This window comes from Pleurodeles waltl, chromosome 4_1 (assembly GCF_031143425.1).
Source record: "Pleurodeles waltl isolate 20211129_DDA chromosome 4_1, aPleWal1.hap1.20221129, whole genome shotgun sequence".
Lineage (NCBI taxonomy): Eukaryota > Metazoa > Chordata > Amphibia > Caudata > Salamandridae > Pleurodeles > Pleurodeles waltl.
Window position 1 is genome coordinate 792,240,674 of NC_090442.1, and position 24,124 is coordinate 792,264,797.

Consider the following 24,124-nt stretch of genomic DNA (forward strand, 5'->3'; position numbering starts at 1 on the left):
GAGTTTGGGGTCTCTGAACTCACAATTTAAAAATACATAATTTGGTAGAGTTGGTTTTTAGATTGTCTGTGTGAAAATGCCACTATTAGGAAGTGAGCATTTTCTTGCTTAATCATTCTGTACCTCTGCCTGCCTGTGGAATCCACTTCTGGGTCAGACTGACAGTTGGGCTGTTTTGAATTCCCTCTAGACAGTGACACAAAGGGAGCTGAGGTGTAGCCTGCATATCCTGATGAGTCTTCTGGGCTAGAGTGGGGAGGGGGGCGCTGACACTTACACCTGAATGGGCTGTGCCTGTCCTCACACAATGCAGTCTGTCACCAACCCCCTGCTGTGTGTCTGGGGCAAGGCCTGGGCACGGCAGAATCTTATCAACAACAGAGACTTTCCTTTGAAGTTGGCCTACTTCAAAGGCAGAACTGGGTATAAGTAGTGGACCCAAAAACCCAGCCTTGGATAACACTTCTGGATCAAGAGGAATCTCTGCCAAGGAGAAGACCTGAAGAGCTGGAGGAAGAGTACTCCCCCTTTGATGTATGTGCTTTGCTAGTTTGTTCTGCAGTTTCTGCTTCTTCCTTGAAGAGGAGAAAGACTGGACGTTGAGGTACTGGGTTTTTCAGAACCGGTACTGATCCGGTAACCCAGCGGTGCCAGGGTACACCCAAAGACCTCGGGTACTTTCCTGATTCAGACCACAGAAACTCAGAGTCTTCTAGGTGAAGTCAAAGATCGAATTTATTGGCTGCAACCAAGTGACAAGCGTCCTAGAAGTACAACAGCACGGTTTGTATGTTCTCAGGAGACTGTGTTTCAATGCAAAGTCAGGTTTCCTTATATACAGTTTTTTAAGCTTCAGGCAAACATTCTTGACATTTTGGTTGGTCATTCACATGTTTTCACTACAAAGGAAAAAACTGTGTCATGATGAAACCTCATATTTCATGTCATCCAACCCATAATAAATTACCCGGCAAGGCCTAGTATTTTACATCAGATAAGGGTGGACCCCCAATAAAAACGGGCACCTCCCCCTCGTAAAGTAAGAAGAAGAAAAGAGCAGGTGCAGGTGTGAGCAAGTTAGGCAGGGTGTGTGAGCGATAATAAGGGTTTTATGGCCTGGTGTGCCTTGATGCTATCTGATTCGGCCACTGGGAGAGGGACTGACCAAACAGGTTTGGCCTGAGGCAATGGTTCCAGCTTGCCCAGGTCAGAGAAAAGTCAATCAAGGTGTACGTGTCCTTGGAATCAAATCTGACTGTATTATAAGCCTATGTGAGGGCAACTTTTAAAAATGGCTGCCGTGTATAAAATGGGAGCCACGGGTGCAGGACGAAAATGGCGATTTCGAGGTGAAAATGCTGCTGGAATTGAGCGAAAATGCTCATGCTTAGTGTACTGGTCATTATCAGTCTTTTGATACTAAAATCGTACTGCTGTGGCAAAGTAAATTACATGGGTCCAGAATTTTTAGAACCACAAACCCTCCTTTTGCCCTTACATAGGCAATAAACCTATTCTCATGCTAATCTGAGTCCAGGTCTATGTTTATAAGGCTATGGAGATGTTGCTGGAGCAAAATTCTGGTACTTGGTAACTCTCTCTGGACAGGTCTCCTTGAACATGAAGTAGCACAAAAGGCCACATATGGCAGGACAAAATAAGGAATACCTCTATCTGCAGTAGGTGGCATAAGATCACACACCCAAAAATTAGTGATGTTCACTACTAACTAGTGTTGATGCAGAAGCTGTACAAAAGAATTGCTTACGAATTCTGATCTTCTAACCTGCTCATGTTCAGGAAAAGGGTGAAAAGAGTGCAAAGAAACAATAGTAGGAAAAGACATAGGTTGGGAAGTGGGTGCAGAAGTCAATTGAGTAGAGAAAAACAATCCAACCCATAAATGACAACGTCATGTTTAAAAGACACTAGAAAACACGTTATTAAGAACATATAGACAACGGGAGAAAGTAGTGACCATTAGTACAAATGAAATAATAATTTTTCACAATCCTAACCAAAAAGCAAATCCTAAAATTATCTAGTAACATTTTTAGGGCTCCTCTGCATTTCAGTAATTTTTGTATGTTCAGGTGGAACAGTGGTGACTCTCATCAATGCTCTAAGGTGAAAAGGGGGTACTCTTTCCACAGAAAATGGACTTTATTCTGCTTTTACTAAACAGAATAGTACTTTAAAACAATGCCAGCAAAACAATCAGTCTCCTAACACCTAGTCTATACAATCACACGGAAACCTCTTGTGAAACCAACTATGCCCAGAGTCCGTTCAAAAAGCCTCTCTGGCAGGCTTCTATTGTCCATCAAATTTTCTTTTGTTGTTTTCTTTCGCATGGGCCTCTCAATTCAGGCCTCTTCGTGAGAAAATAGTGCTTCGTTGGAGTGCCCTCCTGGCAAACACCCACAGCTCACTCGAAAGTCTCAATGTCTTAAAGCAATGCACCAGTGTCTCTCCTCTGTGGCAGACACTACAAACAATGTGCTCTTCATTGATCAAGGGCACAAATCATCTCGTGCAGACGCAAGCACCATTAATTGGGAAATAGCTCAAGCTCAGCAGCACTTTCAGACTCCAACACTCATTATTTAGTGTCAGAGGACGCTCAAGCTGCTCTTTCATGGGCACCACAATATAGTGCCTTTTTCCAAACTTGAAATCTCCGGTGCACTGCCCTTCTTCCGTTGGAGCAAAGAAAAGGGGGTGTGTGGCCAAAACTCAGGCCAAGGGGCTCAAGGGATTGCACACTGTCAGAGGTTACCAGCACATGACAGGTAGAGAAATGAAACCTCAAAACAGCTCTGCCATCAACAACAGGAATCCTTCTCTTTAGCTCTTTTACACTGAAACTTTGGTTTTGTGATGTCCAACGCCGTCTGATGGAGCAAGTACGATCCCATGCGCTGGTGATCGCTGTCCAGCTTTGCTACTTTCTGGGTGCTGAGACTGTAGGGCCAAGACGTCCGTCTTTCATCTGTAGCTGTCACTGATGGGAATTAGGCTTAAATCAATGTCCTGCAGGTTATTATGACTTGATACCCACAGAATCTAGTGACGTAGGAAATGTGCCACAGTTGTTAGTTTCCTTCAATTTAGTAAAAAAAACAGTTCATGATTTTTAGCAAGGGGACTGCAAGCAGGTGGTCTGCAATCTTCAAAGGAGTAGCCATACACCATGGGCATAAAATACAAAGGCAGAAGGGCAAAACAGGGTCTCTAGCATCTTTAATTGGGTTCTCTCCATTATTCTCTGCCATCTATAGCTACATGAGAATTCTATCTGAATGGATTTCCTCACACAGTGGCATTGTCTAATGGGGTAAACACATATTTGCCTCAATGATTAAGTCTAGGTGTTCCTCCTTACCTTAGAACATCTCAATAGAGAAATCACATGATACCGATTATCAGGGACATGTAGAAACCTTCCTTTAAAAACTGTGCATCAGGTGCACTATGCAATACATAGGCTAATAGTCAAATGTGCAAACAAAAAGACAAGAACTAGAGGGTCCTGATATTTGCATGATTAGGACACATCTGATCCCACCAAAAAATTAAAGTAGCAGGAACAGAAGGGAACCGAAAACCAAATTAAAATAGACATTGAAAATTCGTCATGTTCAAAAAGGTAAACATAAGATATCTCCTATTGAGATGGAAAACTTGTCTTACTATAATATTGATTCAGTTAACCAGTCTATCGCTACCCTGACAGTCAGGCTGGAAAACATTGAAGCAGGCAAATTCTTGAAAACCAGTCTGGTCATACCAAAGGGAATTATACATAACATGGGGGTCCCTGGTACATCACTGCAGTCTGGAAATGTGAACCTGAACAATACATCAATAATAATAAAAGGGCTGACTGGTGAAAGGAATTCGAAAAAGAGAAATGGGACTAGGACATAGCTAAAATCTCAATAACTAAGCATGGTGCGACATTGGTCAGGGGAAGTAACCAAAGAAAAAATCTATAGAAAGAACAAAAAAAAATATTTGGGTGATAGTCAGGCATGTGACACAACACCAAGAGTACGGGTGATACACAAAGGCCAAAGTTACACAAATTTTAACTCTACCGTTGGCGACTACACCATATACGTTACTCCTAGCTAATGTTTCAGTTCCTTCTTCAGGAAAAAATGAAAACCTGGTTTTCTTTTAAGGAACGAAAGCCATATGCTACTTAGGAAACAGAACATCATTAACTAATGTAATATAGAAATTAGGTCACCTTGAGTCACAGATCTATAATTTCATCCTTAGGTCCAATCAAGGATACATAAATGTAGGGCTGCCTGTTCCTTTAAGGGAAGGGGCAGTAACGTGACTAACTGCAGGTGACACACTTTGATCCTGTATATCTCTTTTTATTTTCCTTCAATACCATTATAGCCAAATAGACATGCACTGGTGAAGTGTTGTCTTTTATGTTCACAGCATGAAATATCATTATCTGTGGAATTTAGTAACCAGAACAAGTTCAACCAGCTGTTGCGTAGCGATGGGCATCGTCATGACCATCCCCTCACAACACAGGGGAGCTTGTAATAGTATCAAAAGCAGCAACAAACATGCAAAAAACAAATAAAAAAAATAATAAAAACGCACAAAACGTCAAGCCATCAGATATACTTGCTGTGTATCAAGCACAAAAAGCATAGACAAAACAATAGCATGTGTGAATAAGCGGTGACACACAACACCATGTCATGTACTTTATGCACTGTAAACCTGCAGCCCAAAACCCAATATTTGGGACTGTTTAATTTGTCAGGTTTAAAATCCTTACCCTCCTTTTGACAGTAGATCACCAGGCAATGGAAATCTGCTGTCAAATATAACTTTACTGTTTCTCTTCTAACATACAGGACCAGCAAGAACAATTCATGATAGGACCAAATACATGAAAATAAATTTCCATTACTTAACTGTTACCCTCTTGTCAGTTACTTCGCAACATCAAGCCACCTTAGTTTTACCTTTCTAAAAGTAAAAATTGTTACACTGACACTCCATATTAATTTGGCACCTACAATTTCCACTGTGAAAAATAAGTCTTAATTGGCAAATCGTTCTCATTAAGGCATGTAGCCTTCAAAATTAAAAAAAAAGGCTGCATCTTATTTTCTGTCTAAGACTTAATGCAACACTTCGTTTTCTGTCAAATAAAAGCAACTAGCAGGCATAATTTTATTTTTTTAGAGCGGAGACGCAAATGTATCAGTTTTGCAGAGCATTTAACATGATGTTGGGACTTTCGAAGAAACCCCTTTTTTTATATTTTCCCTTTGGAATTAAGTTCTTTAATTGTATTGATGTTCTTCTGGAGAAACCAGAAATCCCACTTTTAGAGGCCCGGTAGGGTCATTCTGCATTTCACAGAGACAAGGCCCTAATTTAAAAGGTCACAAGTGTCAACATGACAGCCTCCTCCATTGTTTATGGGAAAACTAAAGATAGCATCTCAGCAGCATGACTTGAGCCAGCCTCTGTAGCTCTCCTAGCTTCTGCCACTCTGAATCTGTCAAAGACAGTAGGCCTTTCTATTTTCCTTCTAACCTGCAGTAATTCACTCTATTTAAAAAAAAAAAATTTCATTTTTAGGCGCTAAAAAAATGTATCTCTATTTCCAGATTATTAAACTACATTTACTGTGAATAATTCACAAACCTTAATAACACACATACCAGTTGTTAGAATAAATGCTTGTTGCAATCCCATGCAATGGTACATATTTCATCAACCTCGAATGAATGAACGTCTCAGTAGGCCCAGCTGAAGTTAGAACCTTCAACCTTGATATTAAAACAAGCCTTTGTACTGGCACATTGACTCATTGAATCATAAGAAGGCACAACCTGCAAATATATATCAAACCTAAATGTATGCATTTACTGAAGCCTGAGACACTTTAAAAAGTACTCTGAATGAAAGAAAATGCAGTTTAAACAGTGCTTTTGCCCAAAATCGACTTTGATATTTTAGGCATTAAAAAATCAATATCCTACAATTTTCTTGCATAATATGCATTACCAGAATGTCTATTACACAATCCATGAGTCAGCCATTGAAAATATTAACTTATACTTTATAGAAATGAGCTTGTTTGCTCCTGCGCCAATGGAAAATTGCACATACAAATGTCATTTTAGCGGTGCAACATAACTTAAATTAAATTTTAATGTTAGGAGGTCATAGTATAGGTATTAAGCTTTATAAATATTAAAAAACGTTTTTGAAAGGCACTTATTTTTTAAATAATTTTTCCATAATTAATAATTTTCTTTTAAAAAAAACAACAAAAAAAACAATTATTCTTTTTTTGTGATAATTCCACATATGAAAGCAAGCTGCATCCCTTGCCTATTATTTGGGATACATTAACTCACAAGCCTAAGCGCATAAGCCTAACTTGAAATGCGTCACATTTTTGCGCCACTTTCATTTAAAAGGAAGGTTATGCAAAATTCCACCCGTGTTTAACTGGGAAAGTGCTGGCTGAATTGAACATTCCTATCAAATATACTGCAGCTGAAAAGTTTGCCTGTGAACATCTAATACAATGCATCTAAGAAAAATGCTGTAAATGTATTTTTTTTTTTGCAAAAATAGATAATTTCGTTTTTTTTGGGGGGCCCTATTTATATCTATTGAATGTGTTTTCTAATTTATTAAGCATTTAACGACAGTTTTGTATATGTGCACAATTGCTCATTCTATAAATTAAAGAGCAACATATAGCTATGTTAGCACATCACATGGTTCATTTCTGGATTTTTTCTAAGTTTCTACTTAATATTAATTAACCAACATTTTACTTAACAAACTGTAAACATCAAGAAGACCCACAAACACACATTGAGCTCATTTCAGATATAAACAGAAAACACTCAGTACACACAATACAGCGCGCTTTAGCCATTTTTCATAAATAGCGCCGTCGCAATTTACTTACAGAACCGTTTGCAGATCCTAGTTGTAAGTCATATTTACAAGAAAAAAAAGAAAACTTTTCTCAATTATTTCCAAGAATAGCGGACCCATACTTTATTAAACGTGATGGGGCCTACTCCGTGCTTCACATATAGTTCATAGGTTGGAGTTCCAATCGGAGGAACCGGACATGAGTCCTCAAACCGGGAGTCCCTTTTACAACCAAGACAAAACAAATTTCCAAGTCTGCTAAGACCAGGCATCTTCGCTCACTAGTCTAGCTTCAAACTTCAAAGGATTATCGTTTACGATAGTCTCGTGAATACACGAGTCCTTCGGCTTTGGTACTTGCAAGTTCCAAATCAAAGTGATCCCAAAGGGATACCAAACCAAATGTCCAACTTAAGGACCAAACCAAGTGTCCAACTAAGGACTGGGAGACGCTCCACTTATACTTAACTGAAAATATCGATGACGTCACCAGAAGACTCGTCTTATCGTTTCGCTCTACCAAACATCAAGGGTCCAAATCAGGGCGATTGCCAGGGCAGCAGTCCTTCATAGCCGTCGGGAAGCGGGGAACCTCGCAGCAAATACTTTCGGACCACGTCGACATGCAGGGGTCGATGAAGTGGCGGCCTTCCTCCAGAATTTTCACACGAAGCTCCCCACGGACCTCAGGCTTGGACCGGTACCGCTGGTATCGCCCCACGTTGGGCGCCAACTGAGGTACTGGGTTTTTCAGAACCGGTACTGATCCGGTAACCCAGCGGTGCCAGGGTACACCCAAAGACCTCGGGTACTTTCCTGATTCAGACCACAGAAACTCAGAGTCTTCTAGGTGAAGTCAAAGATCGAATTTATTGGCTGCAACCAAGTGACAAGCGTCCTAGAAGTACAACAGCACGGTTTGTATGTTCTCAGGAGACTGTGTTTCAATGCAAAGTCAGGTTTCCTTATATACAGTTTTTTAAGCTTCAGGCAAACATTCTTGACATTTTGGTTGGTCATTCACATGTTTTCACTACAAAGGAAAAAACAGTGTCATGATGAAACCTCATATTTCATGTCATCCAACCCATAATAAATTACCCAGCAAGGCCTAGTATTTTACATCAGATAAGTGTGGACCCCCAATAAAAACGGGCACCTCCCCCTCGTAAAGTAAGAAGAAGAAAAGAGCAGGTGCAGGTGTGAGCAAGTTAGGCAGGGTGTGTGAGCGATAATAAGGGTTTTATGGCCTGGTGTGCCTTGATGCTATCTGATTCGGCCACTGGGAGAGGGACTGACCAAACAGGTTTGGCCTGAGGCAATGGTTCCAGCTTGCCCAGGTCAGAGAAAAGTCAATCAAGGTGTACGTGTCCTTGGAATCAAATCTGACTGTATTATAAGCCTATGTGAGGGCAACTTTTAAAAATGGCTGCCGTGTATAAAATGGGAGCCACGGGTGCAGGACGAAAATGGCGATTTCGAGGTGAAAACGCTGCTGGAATTGAGCGAAAATGCTCATGCTTAGTGTACTAGTCATTATCGGTCTTTTGATACTAAAATCGTACTGCTGTGGCAAAGTAAATTACATGGGTCCAGAATTTTTAGAACCACAACGTTGCTGTGTATCCTGCCTGTGAAGTTCCTCCTAGGGCTTGGAGTAGAGCTTGCCTCCTATTGGAAGTCTCAGGGATATCAAAGACTTCAGCTTCATCTGGCTACCGCATTGGGAACTGTGTGTTTTGTGCTGCAACAGAAGAAAAACCACTGCAACACAGTCAATGATGCCGCTGACTGCACTGTGGCCTGACAACAACCCCCAGAGCCATGCCCCAAGTCACACCATAACCCTGGTCTCACCGACACTGACACCTGATGCCATCACTGAGCCGCTGCTTGCACTGTGACCAGTAGGCCCTGCAATCCGCATTGCCTTGCTCACACTGCAGCCTGGGCATCCCCGACAATGACGCTTCACGCAGACAACAACGCCACTACCAAGACAACGGCTGGGAGGACGCCTCTGAGGTAATGGTCTCCCAACTGCTGTATCATGATTATCCCACAGGGCCGGACGGCAGACACAATGTGGTGGCACTGGCTTCGGCTCTCAGGGAGACCCAAGGCCAATGCCGCTGCATTGTCTGCACCACCAGCACAGTCGGAATGTGCATTGTTGCCATTGTAGACATTGCGCATTTGAACTGTGCTGACAGGAGGGCCTCTGCAATGCTCATGACATGGGCCTGGGTGGTGCAGGCCCCCGTGGCCCTGTTTCTGCCTTTCTGCTGCATTATTCATGGCAGTGTCCCTGCCATGAAAAGGCAGGTAAAAAGTCAAGTTGTGATCAGCATGGCAGAGCCAACAGTGACACCACCGTGCTTGACCACAGCTTTCCACACCGATGCAACCTGATCCAGGGGGTTGTGGCAGTCTTGTGGTGGTCTGACTGCCAGCATACAAATCTGGCAGTTGGATCGCCAAGGATGCGGCCGTCGCACCGCCACAGCGAGTATGGTGGTCGTAGGATCACCGTACTAGTAATCTTGCCTTTAGACTTTATTGACCATACTTTTCTCGGAAAGGTATAATAATTGGATGAGCTTTGAACAGGTACTGGGAGGAGATACTATTTGCATGTGCTGGAGCGCGCACAGAGGTCTTCCTCTCGACTCGGCTCCAGAAACCGCACATGCTCTGGTGAGATGACACAACTTGTCCCACCTTCACTAGTGGCTGACAGGATCTTTGGATTCAGTGAGGAGTGTGGTAATTGGACTCAATCAACATAAATCAATTACACTAACAATTTTAAACACCATGACCAATTTGACCACAGAATCAAAACTCCTAACTGAATAAAGTTTCAAAGCTTTATTGCAACCACAAAGCCAATGTAACATAAATGGTGCACAAAACTAAGTTATAAACATAGATGAAAACCATAGTCTGACCAAAACGTCTAAAGAGATTTAACCTAGTGAACATCAACACTATTAAACACTCTGGGAGAATAACACAAAATAACAAAACTATAATATGCACATCAAAAAAAGATTTCAAAGCAGAAGATGATGACATCAGTAAATAATTAAATAGCATTCAGTTTTCGGGCTATGCCATCCTTATCCCTAAATCAAATTTGGATTTGCATGTGTGGGGACAGACTAACGCATGCAGGCAAAAACATAAGAACAGACAAAAATAATTTGGAAAATCATCTAACTAGGGTAACTCACTACAAAAATACACTGGTGTAATCATCTAAGCTGAAAAGGAAACAATAAGAACCAAATTGCAGATTACATACCTCTCCTCATGGTCCAGAGCACTCAAAGCTTCACAGCATCAGTAGACAGCATCATCATGGCCAATGCAGAACACGAGCTGCACGTGGGGCAGGACAGCCGTTCAGGATTTATTGGGCATATTAGTAATGAACAGCATAAGTATTTGGGGTAATTAGAAATGATGGCATGGATTCCTCAGAAGACCTAAAGGTCAAAGGGATTCGGGAGATGAGAGAGTAGCATTACAACAAGGGGTCATAAGCAAGACTGACTAAAAGTTTCAAAAGTCTCTTTCTAACTAGAAATATCCATAGAGTTCTAATTGGTCCTCTAGAGTAGACCCATCTTGCACAAATGGATCAATATCCAATGAAAATTATTAACGTCCATCACGTTTGCAGTTATTCTTCATTTTCTCAGGGAAGGTGCAAGTCATCTTGATGAGTTCATACAGTTCTGACAAAATATAACTTTTAGTGAAAGTTTGAACATTGGGATCCTTTCCCAGGATTTTGCAAGATGATTCTAAAAGTCCTCATGTGAATTCAATAACGCTTCCTTTCTTTCTCAATAGCTAGAACAAATACTGTGACAATTGTTATTACTTAAAACATGGCTTCTTTCTTCAGTGCAATAGGACATTCTCTAACACATCAGCAACCTATGAAATAATTTAGGTCAAAGGGAACCAGACTGAATTAGCATTTTTCCACCACTGCAGCAAAAATGAATCTTCAGGCATAATCTGGCTAAGAAAGCCTAAATACATATTTAAATGAAATTACTACATTTAAATCCTATTGCACACTGTACAATTTAGATCAAACTAAATCACAAATGAGAGTACGGGGTTCTTATAACGTAAGTAGGTCGGTAGTGTATCAATTGTGACACTAGACCACTCGTGTACCTCGACTAGAGGTGTAATGTAGGTGAGCTGTAAAGTGGTGTGTGGTCTGTGAAGGGGATTTCCTTTACGGACTAGGTGGTCTCACACACTATATAGTGTCATGCTTCATCATATGACCACCTAGCCCCACCCAGGTAGGACAGTGCCACCTGGGCGGACTCGACCTCACTGTTAAGAGAACAGGAGGGAGTGCGTAAATTAATTTAATTTCTGGAAAAGGGGATCCAGCTATGCTAGGGAAATAAAAACACCTACTCAGATACCCGGGTGAATTTTAATAGAGGGTTCTGTGTGGTGTGATTAAAAAGGAATGGGGAACCAATGTGAGAACAATGACTCACAAGGTCACCTATCTAAAAGAAGTAGCCGACATGTTTCTGCCCTTGTAATTGAGCTATGGAGGGTCTCTGGGCATTCTTCAGGGCGTTGGATCCCTGTTGCATATGCTTCTTAAGCGCTGCACAAATAATCACAATACAAAAGGGGTGGAGGAAGGGCCTACCTTAACCGAGGGAATACCTGGGGAGGACCCTAACACTCAAGGCTAGTGGCCAGTCAAGCGGTCCTGAAGGAGAGGTCGGTATAGGCACACAGAGAGCGCCCGCCTTTGATGCAAGTCTGACTATAAGGGGACGCTCCCTCTCCAGGATACCAGAGGCAAATGTCTTTGCAATAACTTTGTTGTTTTAAAAGTTCCTCTATTTTAGGGTGATCAGTAATAAACAGCATTGTTTTAAGGTAGATATTCAGTAGCCATTCTAGTACTAAGAAATACCTAAGCAACCAATATGGCAGGTGTGACACTGAATATGTTTTAAGTATTCTTCAGTGGTGACATCCATGTGACAAGTCACAAAAACTATGTGAGCAGTTCACATTAATACAGACTTATATTACCATGACACATTAAGTCAATACTCTGTGGAACAAGAATCTATGAATTCTGGTAATGAGGGGTGAACAGAGATTGGTTGTTACTTCAGAAACATATTTTAATACACCACAAAGTGTATTTTTCTCGAAATGGCTTCACATTGAGACATGCCTTGTCTATTTGTATTAGTATTGGACCTGTCTTCAAGACCATCTAGTAAGGTTTTTAAACTTTTTTTTTGTTGCTTTGCTTGATCTAAGATGAGCTTATATGGATTTATCCTAGGAGAAAGTCATCGAAAAGTAGCAGCGGCTGCTGCAAATGTCAAGGTGGTGGTGTGGGAGGGACAACAGGGACGGGGGAAACACATACAAAAAAAAGCGCACAGTTTTGCTGTTCCCACCGTTCCCGCCGCCGTCTCCTGCCGCCTTCTGCCGCCTCACTCCTCTGCTCCTTATGGTGTCCTAGCATTCACTGGGTAACCAGCACAGGTTTCTCAGCAATCATGGTGCAGCTCTCATGCTAATCCTAGCATGAAAGCAGCATCAGGATTAGTCTGAGTGGCTTGGACTGCCTCTCAGACAGTGAACTGGAGCCAGTGCAGTTTCTCCAGACAGGGTTGGAGAAACCTAAGTGCACATGTGTGTTTGGCCATCCTAAGACGGCTGGCCAAACACACATGAGCACTTAGTGCACTTCACTCCCCCTCCTCTCTCCAACAATAGAAAACAAGACATGATTGGGATGATAATTTATATAAACAATTCCCTCGAAAGCGTGAAGATGGAAAGTCCCTAATGTAAACACCTACAGTTTGTTTATCTTTGTCGCTTGAAATTGACACCTTAGCGTGGCAGCACTGATAACGCAAAACTAAAACATAGGCCTAACTAAAAACAAGGCAGCCATCTTAAAAGATTTAATTAAATAAATGCGCTACAACAGAGCAAGCTAAGTAGGGTAAAAGTCACTAGGCGATGGAGGCATGAGTCTACATGCCAAAGGCTAAGCTAACTTCTGTTTCCCATTAAAACAAACTAGGACTCACTACACCCTTCCATGGCCCCTCCCCGCTCCTCCCTAAAATGCAGGCTGAGCCAGCAGATGAAAAATAAAACAATAGTAAGCTATTGTTTTATTTTTCATCTGCTTGCTCTTAGCCAGGGGGGCGATGTTCCTCCACCATTGTGGAGGAGCCGCCCCTGTAAAAGCCTTAGAAATCGTCTTACAAATCTCGAATGGGATATTATGTTCAAGTTGAAATGACTGCCATAAGAAAGGTTTATTTTTGATATTGCAATGCAGAAAATACATATATTTCTATTTTGAAAATATTGTTGGAGTTATAGCATTTTTAAATCGCGTAAATAGCGTAACACACTCTCTCTGTTAACCAGTTACAAGCTAATATGATTAGTTCTATTAACCCAATTTTACTGTCAGATTAAGAGATACTTCATATTGTTACAAATGTTACATGTTTGCATGTTACATCGTTCACAATGAGCACCATTTTCTTCTGTTTTCGTGTCGCTGGTTCCCTACTGATGTTCCCGTACATTCATCTTATGGTTTGTGCCCTACAACAGTAGTAAGGCCCTCATTACAACCCTGATGGTAAATGCCGCCGACCGCCGTGCTGACAGCCGCCAAGATACTGTGACCGCGGCGGTATACCGTTACGGGTATTATGACCCACACAGAGAAATCCGCCACTATACAGACACCCACAGAAGTCCGCCAGCCCAAAGGTCAGTGATAAACTGGGGGTACCAAAACTCACACCGTTATGCCTTGAGAAATACACCCACAGCATCAGGACCCACTAATCACCGCAGCGGTCTTTCAACCGCGGTAAACCATTGGCGGTACACACCGCCGCACTCAAAATACACACACACTAACAAAATTACACCACATTGGACAATTCAAACTACACACACCTGACACACATACACACACCACACCCACACACCCAATCCAATATAAAATACATACCTACAATACCCACAACCCCTTACAATGAAAAACATTTGCCAACTGAGAGAGAGACAAGCCAGGACTACCCACTGAAACTGAGCCACATAACACCATCACCCCTACACCATCCACGCACCTCACTGCACACACCCCAACACATCACCCCACACATACTCACACATACCACTCACACTACACCCATGGCACCACAAAGACACTCCAGGTTCTCGGAGGAGGAGCTAAGGATCATGGTGGAGGAAATCATACAGGTAGAGCCACAGCTATTCGGATCACAGGTGCAGCAGACGTCCATTGCTAGGAAGATGGAGCTGTGGCGGAGAGTCGTGGACAGGATCAACACCATGGGATAGCACCCAAGAACAAGGGATGACATTAGGGCGAGGTGGAACGACCTACAGGGAAGGCGTGTTTCGTGGTTGTAAGACACCAGGTAGCTGTACAGAGGACTGGTGGTGGACCCCCACCTCCTACCCCACAACTAACAACATGGGAGGAGCAAGTCTTGGTGATCATGCATCCTGAGGGCCCCGCAGGAGTAGCAGGAGAACTGGACTCTGGTAAGTTAAATCTTTACTACTATATCCCCCACCCTATCTGCATGCCATCACAAATTCCTACCCCTACCCTCACCTCATCACTCCACCACCTCACACATACCCCACTATCACAACCCACCCATCCCAATACCAAGCCCTGCAGGCAACAACAATGCATGGACACCCATCACAGACCAGCATGGACACCCATCACCACAGCATGCACACTAGTGACAAGCACATAGCCAACCAAATCACAACTCACACAAGCCAAAGCTGCCTTGCTAATAACAACCATAGAGGGAAACATACCCATGCACAAGATGGCACACGCAGATACAATAACACTGCATTTACATCCCCACAGGACCCCCACTCAAACCTCACCGGAAAGGAGGTGCCACCAACATCCAGTCCCCCCCCCAGAAGAGGCCCACAGTGATGACAGCAGCTCTGCACGCCTGGATCACGATGACCAACCTGGCCCATCAGGGACATCTGGACATTCGGTTACCCAGCCACAGTCCCAACCCTCCAAAGAGCCTCCCCCCTCGGGAACCACCAGCACAGCACCTACCCAGCGGACCCATCCCTCTGTACCCGGGACAGGTCAATCAGCAGTGTGTCCACCCCTCGGGAACCACCAGCACAGCACCTACCCAGCGGACCCATCCCTCTGTACCCGGGACAGGTCAATCAGCAGTGTGTCCACCACTACAGGGACCCCAGGCAACCCCACAAACCCAAGACAATCAGAGACCTGGGGTCAGTGGCAGTGGGCATATGGTTCAGGGGACAGAGGCACAGGACAACAGGGAAGCTGGGAGGACTGCTGTGCACCAGGGGAAGGACAGGCCCAGGGAACCCACTCTCCACGAGGCACTTGCAGGGATCCTGGGAGCATACCACCATTCACAGGAGACCATGGGCCAGTTAATGTACAACTTGCAGGAGAACCAGCGGCTGCAGGAGGGACAGTACCTGGGGATCCGGGAGGACCTCAAACACATCCACACCACCCTGCTCACCATTGCAGGGGTGCTGGCAGACATGGCCAACACCATGAGGGAGTCTATGGCACAGCAACAGGCCCCTGACACTAGCCAAACCGAAGAACAGCCATCCACCTCCGTCAGTGGTAGTGGACAGGAGGCCCGACACAGGAACAACAGGCCACCAGCACCCCTCCCCCTGCAGATGGAGAACCACCATGCAAACGGTCCCTGTGATCCAGGCGGAAGCCATAGAACATTGCGAAGACCCCTGCCAGGAAATAAGATTCTCCTGATTGTCACCCTTCTGTCCCACTCTGTTACCCTTTCAACCTTGAACTGCTATTGCTCCCCTTCCTATCCCCCATTGGACAATGCACCTGTGATACCAATAGACTGGACTCTACCCTGGACCTTTCTCCATCATCAACCCAGCCCATTGCTATACCCCCTCCACTTATTAGCACATGAATAAACACCCTTGGAACTAATGCAAGAATGGAGTCTGTCAATTGATTCAAATATGTATTTGTTTAACAAGCTGTGAACATTGCAATTCAAATGTACAGTCATGTATACATAGGTATGACCTGTAGTGGGCAGCAGTAAACACACCAGGAGCCAGAGTGGGGCACAGAGATCTGAAAATAGAGATGCCAAAGGGTACAGTAAGTGGCCATACAATATGGAAAATCAGGCTGCCATGTACAATGTCCAACACAAAACTGCAATGGAAAGTGAAATTACAGTGTCTTACCTGTGTGTCACTGGAAGTACTGTAGAATGAGTGACCTTCTGTTATCCACATCTGCTTCCTCTGCCTCCTCTTCCTCACTGTCCACAGGCTCCATCACTGCCACAAGTCCTTCCCCAGGCTTATCTTCCTGAAGAAAAGGCACCTGGCGTCTCAAAGCCAGGTTGTGCAACATGCAACATGCATCGATGATCTGGCACACCTTCTTGGGTGAGTAGTACAGGGATCCACCTGTCAGATGGAGGCACTGTAATGTGGCCTTCAGGAGGCCAAAGTTTCTTTCAATTATCCTTCTTGTTCGCCCATGTGCCTCATTGTAACGTTCCTCTGCCCTTGGCCTGGCATTCCTCATTGGGGTCAGTAGCCATGAGAGGTTGGGGTAACCAGAGTCACATGCAAATATTCGAGAGATACCTGTTAGACAGACACTCACCCTTAGGGACAACCCGACTCCCATATACCTACATCAACTGTGTGGGGACCATGGGCTCACCTGTTAGCCACACCCGGTGTCTCTGGAGTTGAGACATCACATATGGGATGGTGCTATTCCTCAAGATAAAGGAATCATGCACAGAGCCAGGATACTTGGCATTCACATGGGAGATGTACTGGTCCGCCAAACACACCATCTGCACATTCAGAGAGTGCTAGCTTTTTCTATTCCTGAACACTTGTTCATTTCTCCGGGGGTGGACAAATGCAATATGTGTACCATCAATAGCATCAATGATGTTGGGGATATGTCCCAGGGCATAGAAGTCAGCTTTCACTTTGGCTAAATCCTCCACCTGGGGGAATACGATGTAGCTGCGCATGTGTTTCAGCAGGGCAGACAAAACTCTGGTTAACACATTTGACAACATAGGCTGGGACATGCCTGATGCCATGGCCGCTGTCGCTTGGAAGGAACCACTTGCCAGGAAATGGAGCACTGACAGGACCTGCACTAGAGGGGGTATACCTGTGGGCTGGTGGATAGCTGACATCAGGTCTGGTTCAAATTGGGCACCCAGTTCTTGGATTGTGGCCCTATCAAGTCTGTAGGTCAGGATAATGTGTCTGTCCTACATTGTCGCCAGGTCCACCAGCGGTCTGTACAAGGGGGGATGTCGCCATCTCATATTCATCTTCAGTGGTTGAAGGGGGAAAAACGGTGAGCAGAGGGTCATATTCACACATATGTTAAAATTAAAATGCTTTTCTTCTTTTACAGAAAACAGTATGTGAAATCGAGAGTCAGTTGATGTGCCAATGTCTGCTGTGACGCAGTTAGGTGCCATAGCCTGTGCCCCCCGAAATGGCAGCTGCCTGACCTCTGATGAGAGACAAGTGGAAATGAGGTAATTCTGCTGGCATTGTGCGCCTTAGCGGTCGGCGGTCGACGACCGCCGTGCTACTTTGCATTGCTTAACATTGTGCCCTATGGGTTCCAGGAGCCAATAGCGATGTACGCCGGTGGTGACGGTACACACCGCCGCGGACGTGACCGCTATTTTCTATCTGTTCACTCACTTACTACCTGACCTTCAGCAGGAGAGGACCTACACTGCAAGTGCTGCTGTGACCTGTGACTGGAAGCAACAATGGCTCAAGTATCTGGGCAAACAGGTGAGTACACTGTGAGCATGATGTGTGGGCCATGAATGTATGAAGTGCTGTGTGTGTAAGCTTCATGTAGGGGGGCTGAGGGGTCCTGGGCAGAGTTCTGCATGTATGGTGGTCAATGTATGTTCGTAAGGGGATGGGAGGGAAATGGTGGGCCATGGGTATGACAGTCCAGATGGTATGACTAATCCCTTTTCTGCTGTATTTTTCCTACAGGTTAGGACCTATCAGAAAAAGGATATTTGGCGTGCCATCGCCAAGGAGGTGCGGACCCTGGGGGTCTTTGACAGGTGGAGCACCCACTTCCGTAAACGGTGAGAGGACCTGTGCCGCTGGCCAAGGAAGACAGGGGAGGCCCAGCTGGGGCTGGCCTCCCAACGAGGAAGGGGTGCCTGTCGTACCCTGACCCCCCCTGATGTACCGCATCCTGGCGATGGCCTATCCGGAGTTGGATGTGCTCTTGAAGGCATCACAGCAGCCACAAGGGGGTGAGTACAGATTCTGAATCATGACTTTGCGCCCGTTAAGGTTTTACCTTAGTGGGGGATGTGGGCTGTGGGTGCCCCTAGGCCATGGCAAACATGGCAGGGTAGGTCCCTTGTTCGGCAGGCTCTTAAGCACTCCAAACCTAATAGTGTTAATGGGCATCTGCTACTGGGCAGGGTCCTGTGGGTTTCAGGTGTGCAGCTAATGACGTTAGGTATTGTACCCCATGGCCTGGTGACTAGCTTTGTAACTGGTAGTGCATGGCCTAGTGCATAGAGCTGATCCCTGTGTGTTGTGTACGCCAACGGTAGTGTTGTTTCTGGCATTGACCAAGTGTATCCTCTGTCTCTCCCCCCTTTTTGTTTTGTCACCCTGTCTTCGTGTGCATTAGCATCATCCGGCGGAGGAGCAGAGGCACCAGCGACGGAGGGAGCTGCATCCCACATGGACCTGGAGGCCGAATCCACCAACAGTGAGGTCACCAGTAGGATGAGGGCGAGGGGAGCACCACGACAGGGACAGGAGGGGACACTACAGACAGCGACTCCTCCTCCGATGGAAGCTCCCTGGCAGTGGCAGGCACCTCTGTGCCCGTCCCAACAACAGATAAGCTGCCACACCCATACCAGCTACCAGCACCCACCTCCCAGCAGCCCCTCAGTGTGTTTCCTGTGCCCGCTCACCCAGGAGGGTGGGCATCTCCTTCATCCCAGGCACTTCAGGCCCTGCCACAGTCAGCCCTGCTGTCCTCAATGAGGAGGCTATTGACCTCCGGAGATCCCTCACTGTTGGGCAGTCAACCATACTGAATGCTATCCAGGGTGTCGAAAGGCATTTGCAACAAACAAATGCATGCCTAGAGGGCATTCACTCTGGCGTGGCTGCCCAAGAGAGAGCATTTCAGGCTCTGGCCTCCGCACTGATGGCAGCCATTGTCCCTGTCTCCAGCCTCCCCCCCTCCAACTTCCTCTACACAGTCCCAATCCCCTCAATCCCAACCTATCCCATGCACACCTTCAGATCAGCACTCACCCAAATCAACACACAGAAGTGGCTCAGGCAAACACAAGCACCACACTTTAACTCATAGGCACTCACACAAGCACCATCCCCATTCAGACACACCAACATCCGTTGCCTCCACTGTGTCCCCCTCCTCCTCATCGTCCACCTCCCTCCCAGTAGTGCCTCCACTCGCAGCTTCATGCACTACATCCTCATCCATTACCTCCATCACCAGCACGCCTATCACCACACGCCCCTCACTGCAGTCACCACCCCCACATCCATGCACATGTCCCCTGTGTCCTCTACCACTGTGTCTGTAACCCCTCCATCCAAAGTACACAAACGCAAGCAGCCACCCACCCAGCAGCCATCCACCTCACAACAGCATCCATCTCATGCACCTGCACCCAAACACAGCAGACTGACACCTCCTACAACCACTCCCACTTCCTCCACTCCGAAACCTTCACCTTCTTCCTGCCCCAAAATCCCTAAGAAGCTTTTCCTAGCCAACATTGACCTCTTCCCTACCCCTCCCCCCGTCCTTCACCTCGGGCCAGGGTGGCCAGAACCCAGCCCAGCACCTCAGCCACCAAGTCCACATCCGCTGTGGTTTCTGCAGCAGTCAGAAGCTCTAAGGGGGCACCTGTCAGCCAAGCCAGTGTGCCACCAACACCTGCAAAGGCCAAGAAGGTTCCGACACATGGCAAGGGCAAGAAGGGGACAGCATCCAGCAAGGAGAAGGAGCCACAACCACCCAGCAAGGCCACGTCAAAGACTCCAGCTGGCAGACCCAAGGTGGCACCACCATCTGCAAAGGGCAGGAAGGGGCACAGAACACCAGCCAGGGCACTTCAGCCGTTAAGCCTGCAGGTGAAGGCCTGATGGCTACTAGCACAACTGCCAGCACAGCCACCTGCACTGCGGCCAGCACAGCCAACTGCACCGCTGCAAACACCGCCAGCTGCTCTGCCGCAAGCGCCGCCACCTGCACCGCCGCAAGTAGCACCACTGCCAGAAGCATCCGACGCTGCAGGGGAAGAGCTGGAGCCTCCCCCCACCACTGGCAGCACCCCCACTAGCACCAGCACTACCACCACTGTGCAGCCGTAGCTGCCGGCGGATGAACTGTAGTCCTGCCTCCATGGAGTGTCATATGCATCCTGCCCACTGCAAATCATGTGGGTCTGACACCCAGGTGAGGGACTGTGACCTGGCACTCCCCAAGTGCTGCATCACTGGGCACACAGGCCCCTCTGGAACCAGTGGAGGAAGGCATCCACTCACCTTATCCTTGGCAGGATGAAGCACACTGGGCACAAGGCCCCCTGCAGAACCAGTGGAAGAAGGCATCCACTCACCCTATCCTTGGCCGGATAAAGCACACTGGGCACACAGCCCCTTCCAGAACCAGTGGAAGAAGGCATCCACTCACCCTATCCTTGGCAGGATGAAGCACATTGGGCACAAGGCCCCCTCCAGAACCAGTGGAAGAAGGCATCCACTAGAGAGAATATGGCTTTGCACTCCCCAGGACCAAGCAGGATGGAGCCCCCTCCAGGAGCAGTGGCGTAGTACCATCTTCCGGCTGAGGTGCCCCCCTTCCCCATCCCCCTGAGGTGCCTGTGTGTTTTTGACCTGATGCCCTTGCAGCGTTCTCTCCGTATTGAGGCAGGGTTCAAGTGTGGGCTTGACCTATGTGTTTTGGCCCAGTAGGTCACAGACAATTTTTGCGTGGACATTGTCCCTCATTTTGTATATATTATATATATTGTACACACTGTTTATTTATTTTTTTAAATATTTCTCATAATTTCTAATCTTACATGCAATTGACTAAATTCCTTTTGTCCTTGCGTTATTCCTGAGGGTTACGGGGTGTAAGTGTAATGTTGTTGCATGTGTTTGTGTGTATGGTGTTGGAGGTGAGGGTGGGGATGTAGCGTGTTGCGTGTGTGTGTCACTCTCTTTTTCCGCCCCCCCCCTTGTGTGCTAGGTGCAGTACTCACAGTGGTCATCGTCGCCAGCGTTGGTGCTCCTGGTATATGAGCAGATACACCAGCACGGGGAAGACCTGCAGCTCGGGCTCCATGGCGTCCTGTTTCTTCCTTGAGTGTCGAAATGTGAGTGGTTTCCCTTCAGAGTACTATTTCCACTGTGCTTTTGATGATGTTGGTACCACCCCGGAAAAGCTGGCGGATGGGTGGGTTGTAATGGACTGGGTGGTACATTGTCTTCGCCTGGCTGTTGGCTGTGTTTGTTGCTACCACCGTGGCGGTCGGCGTGTTGAAGTGGCTGTATGTGTTGGCAGTTTCTGCCGTGGTCATGATTCAATTATTTTTACCACCGGCCTCTTGGCGGTATAGCTGCCGCTTTAACACCGACCCCCAGGGTTGTAATGAGGGCCTAAGTGTATCCCTGTATTTAACTCCCCTTGTCGGTCCCACAAGTATAAGCACACACTTGTTTCTTCATACTTGAAATGCCTAACAAATTGTTTCCACCTAGGTGTTTACTTAACTGGATATCTAGTTTGCTTTGAGAGACTAGACCCATTTTTGGACTGCCAAAGCTGTGGGCTTACCGTCGGCAGACAATTGCAAATGGGTTCAAAATGAGTGAATAGTCTGTCCTTGGCAAGCTAAGGAAATTTAAATACATCTGTTCCTGTTTAATGTGGTGCACAATGCAAAAGTAACTTTTTGTTCCACCTTTGATTTCCTTACCACTAGAGAACTTACTGTAGCCAATTTTGTAGAGGAGGAAAAGCATATTTCACACTAGGTCATTCTTTAATTTACAGTTTATTCTGTAATTTCTGTAAAACGTGTATCTACAATGGCTAACATGCAATTGGTTCAAACAGTATTTTGGAGAAAATGCATTTTCTATTTATGAAAAGTTATGACATCTTTTTACACATTCATATAGCTCATCACTGCTTTTCAAACATATAATGAGCTCCTTAAACATTAGGGCCCTCATTTCAACCTTGGTGGGCGGCAACCACCGCCCGCCAAGTTGAAACCTTGTTTCCGCCCGCCGGCCCGCCAGCCCAGCGGTGATCTCGGCCACAACACGGGAGCAGGCGGTGTTGCGGCTGTGCGACAGTGAAAAGCTGCTTGGTGCCGTGGCAGGGGACCCGTGCAATACCCATGCCAATGCAGGGGCCCCCAGGGGCCCCCCGACTCCCCTTTCCGCCAGCCTTTTCATGGCAGTTCAAACCGCCATGAAAAGCCTGGCTGGAGGGGGACTCGTAATCCAATGGGCAGCGCTGCAAGCAGCGCTGCCCTGGGGGATATAAACCACCGGGACTAAAGTGGCAGGAAACCGCCGGTCCCGGCGGTGCGACTGCGGCACTTCCGCCGCGGTCGTAATTCCCCAGGAAGCACCGCCAGCCTGTTGGCGGTGTTTCCGTCAAAAAAACGCCAGGGCTGTAATGACCCCCTATATGTATATTGTTCATAAAAAGTGTAACCTCTTCCTTCAAATTTCCCCAAAACATTTACATGAACATTCAGATGTGATTTTGCTAATTCTCCTGGTGGAGAACCTAGCACGCTCGAATCTGTCTACATTATACAATGTCCGTATAATATATAAAATGGAGCCACTGCTTGTCCATGGGTTCTTGATGTATATACCTTTTGTTGTATTTTTCATCGCAACACAAATCTATGTCAGGCACTGGCATTGCATTTCAGTTATCTTTACAAGCACCAACCTTCTCACAAAGTTTCAGTATAATTTCTATTTTTTTCTTAAATCACAATTGTTTATTTGTATACAAGTACCATATGTCATATGTGCGTGGGTCCCGGGCTTCCCATGCCACTGGATTCAAGCTAGCCTGGCTGATGAGGGGTGAAACCCCGAAACCGGTCCAAGGATGCTTGTTTCCAGTCCAGGGGAGACCTGGCCTGGCAGTTCGGGCTGGACTGTTCCCATGGGGAACAGGGTCAAGACTGATTTGCATATGGCTGGGTCCAAACTGGAATGGCATGGGCAGCAAAAAAATGATGGATTAAACCCAGATCTGTTACTGGGGGTGAGTGTTTGCATTGTCAGCACTCCGTCTATCATCCTTTTGTGTTGCTAATGTCGCCCTAAGTGGGAAGGGTATGCCCAGACGTGGGTCCCGTGCTTCCCATGCCACTGGATTCAAGCTAGCCTGGCTGATGAGGGGTGAAACCCCGAAACCGGTCCCAGGATGCTTGTTTCCAGTCCAGGGAAGACCTGGCCTGGCAGTTCGGGCTGGACTGTTCCCATGGGGAACAGGGTCAAGACTGATTTGCATATGGTTGGGTCCAAACTGGAATGGCATGGGCAGCAAAAAAACGATGGATTAAACCCAGATCTGTGACTGGGGGTGAGTGTTTGCATTGTCAGCACTCCGTCCATCATCCTTTTGTGTTGCTAATGTTGCCCTAAGTGGGAAGGGTATGCCCAGACGTGGGTCCCGTGCTTCCCATGCCACTGGATTCAAGCTAGCCTGGCTGATGAGGGGTGAAACCCCGAAACCGGTCCCAGGATGCTTGTTTCCAGTCCAGGGAAGGCCTGGCAGTTCGGGCTGGACTGTTCCCATGGGGAACAGGGTCAAGACTGATTTGCATATGGCTGGGTCCAAACTGGAATGGCATGGGCAGCAAAAAAAACAATGGATTAAACCCAGATCTGTGACTGGGGGTGAGTGTTTGCATTGTCAGCACTCCGTCCATCA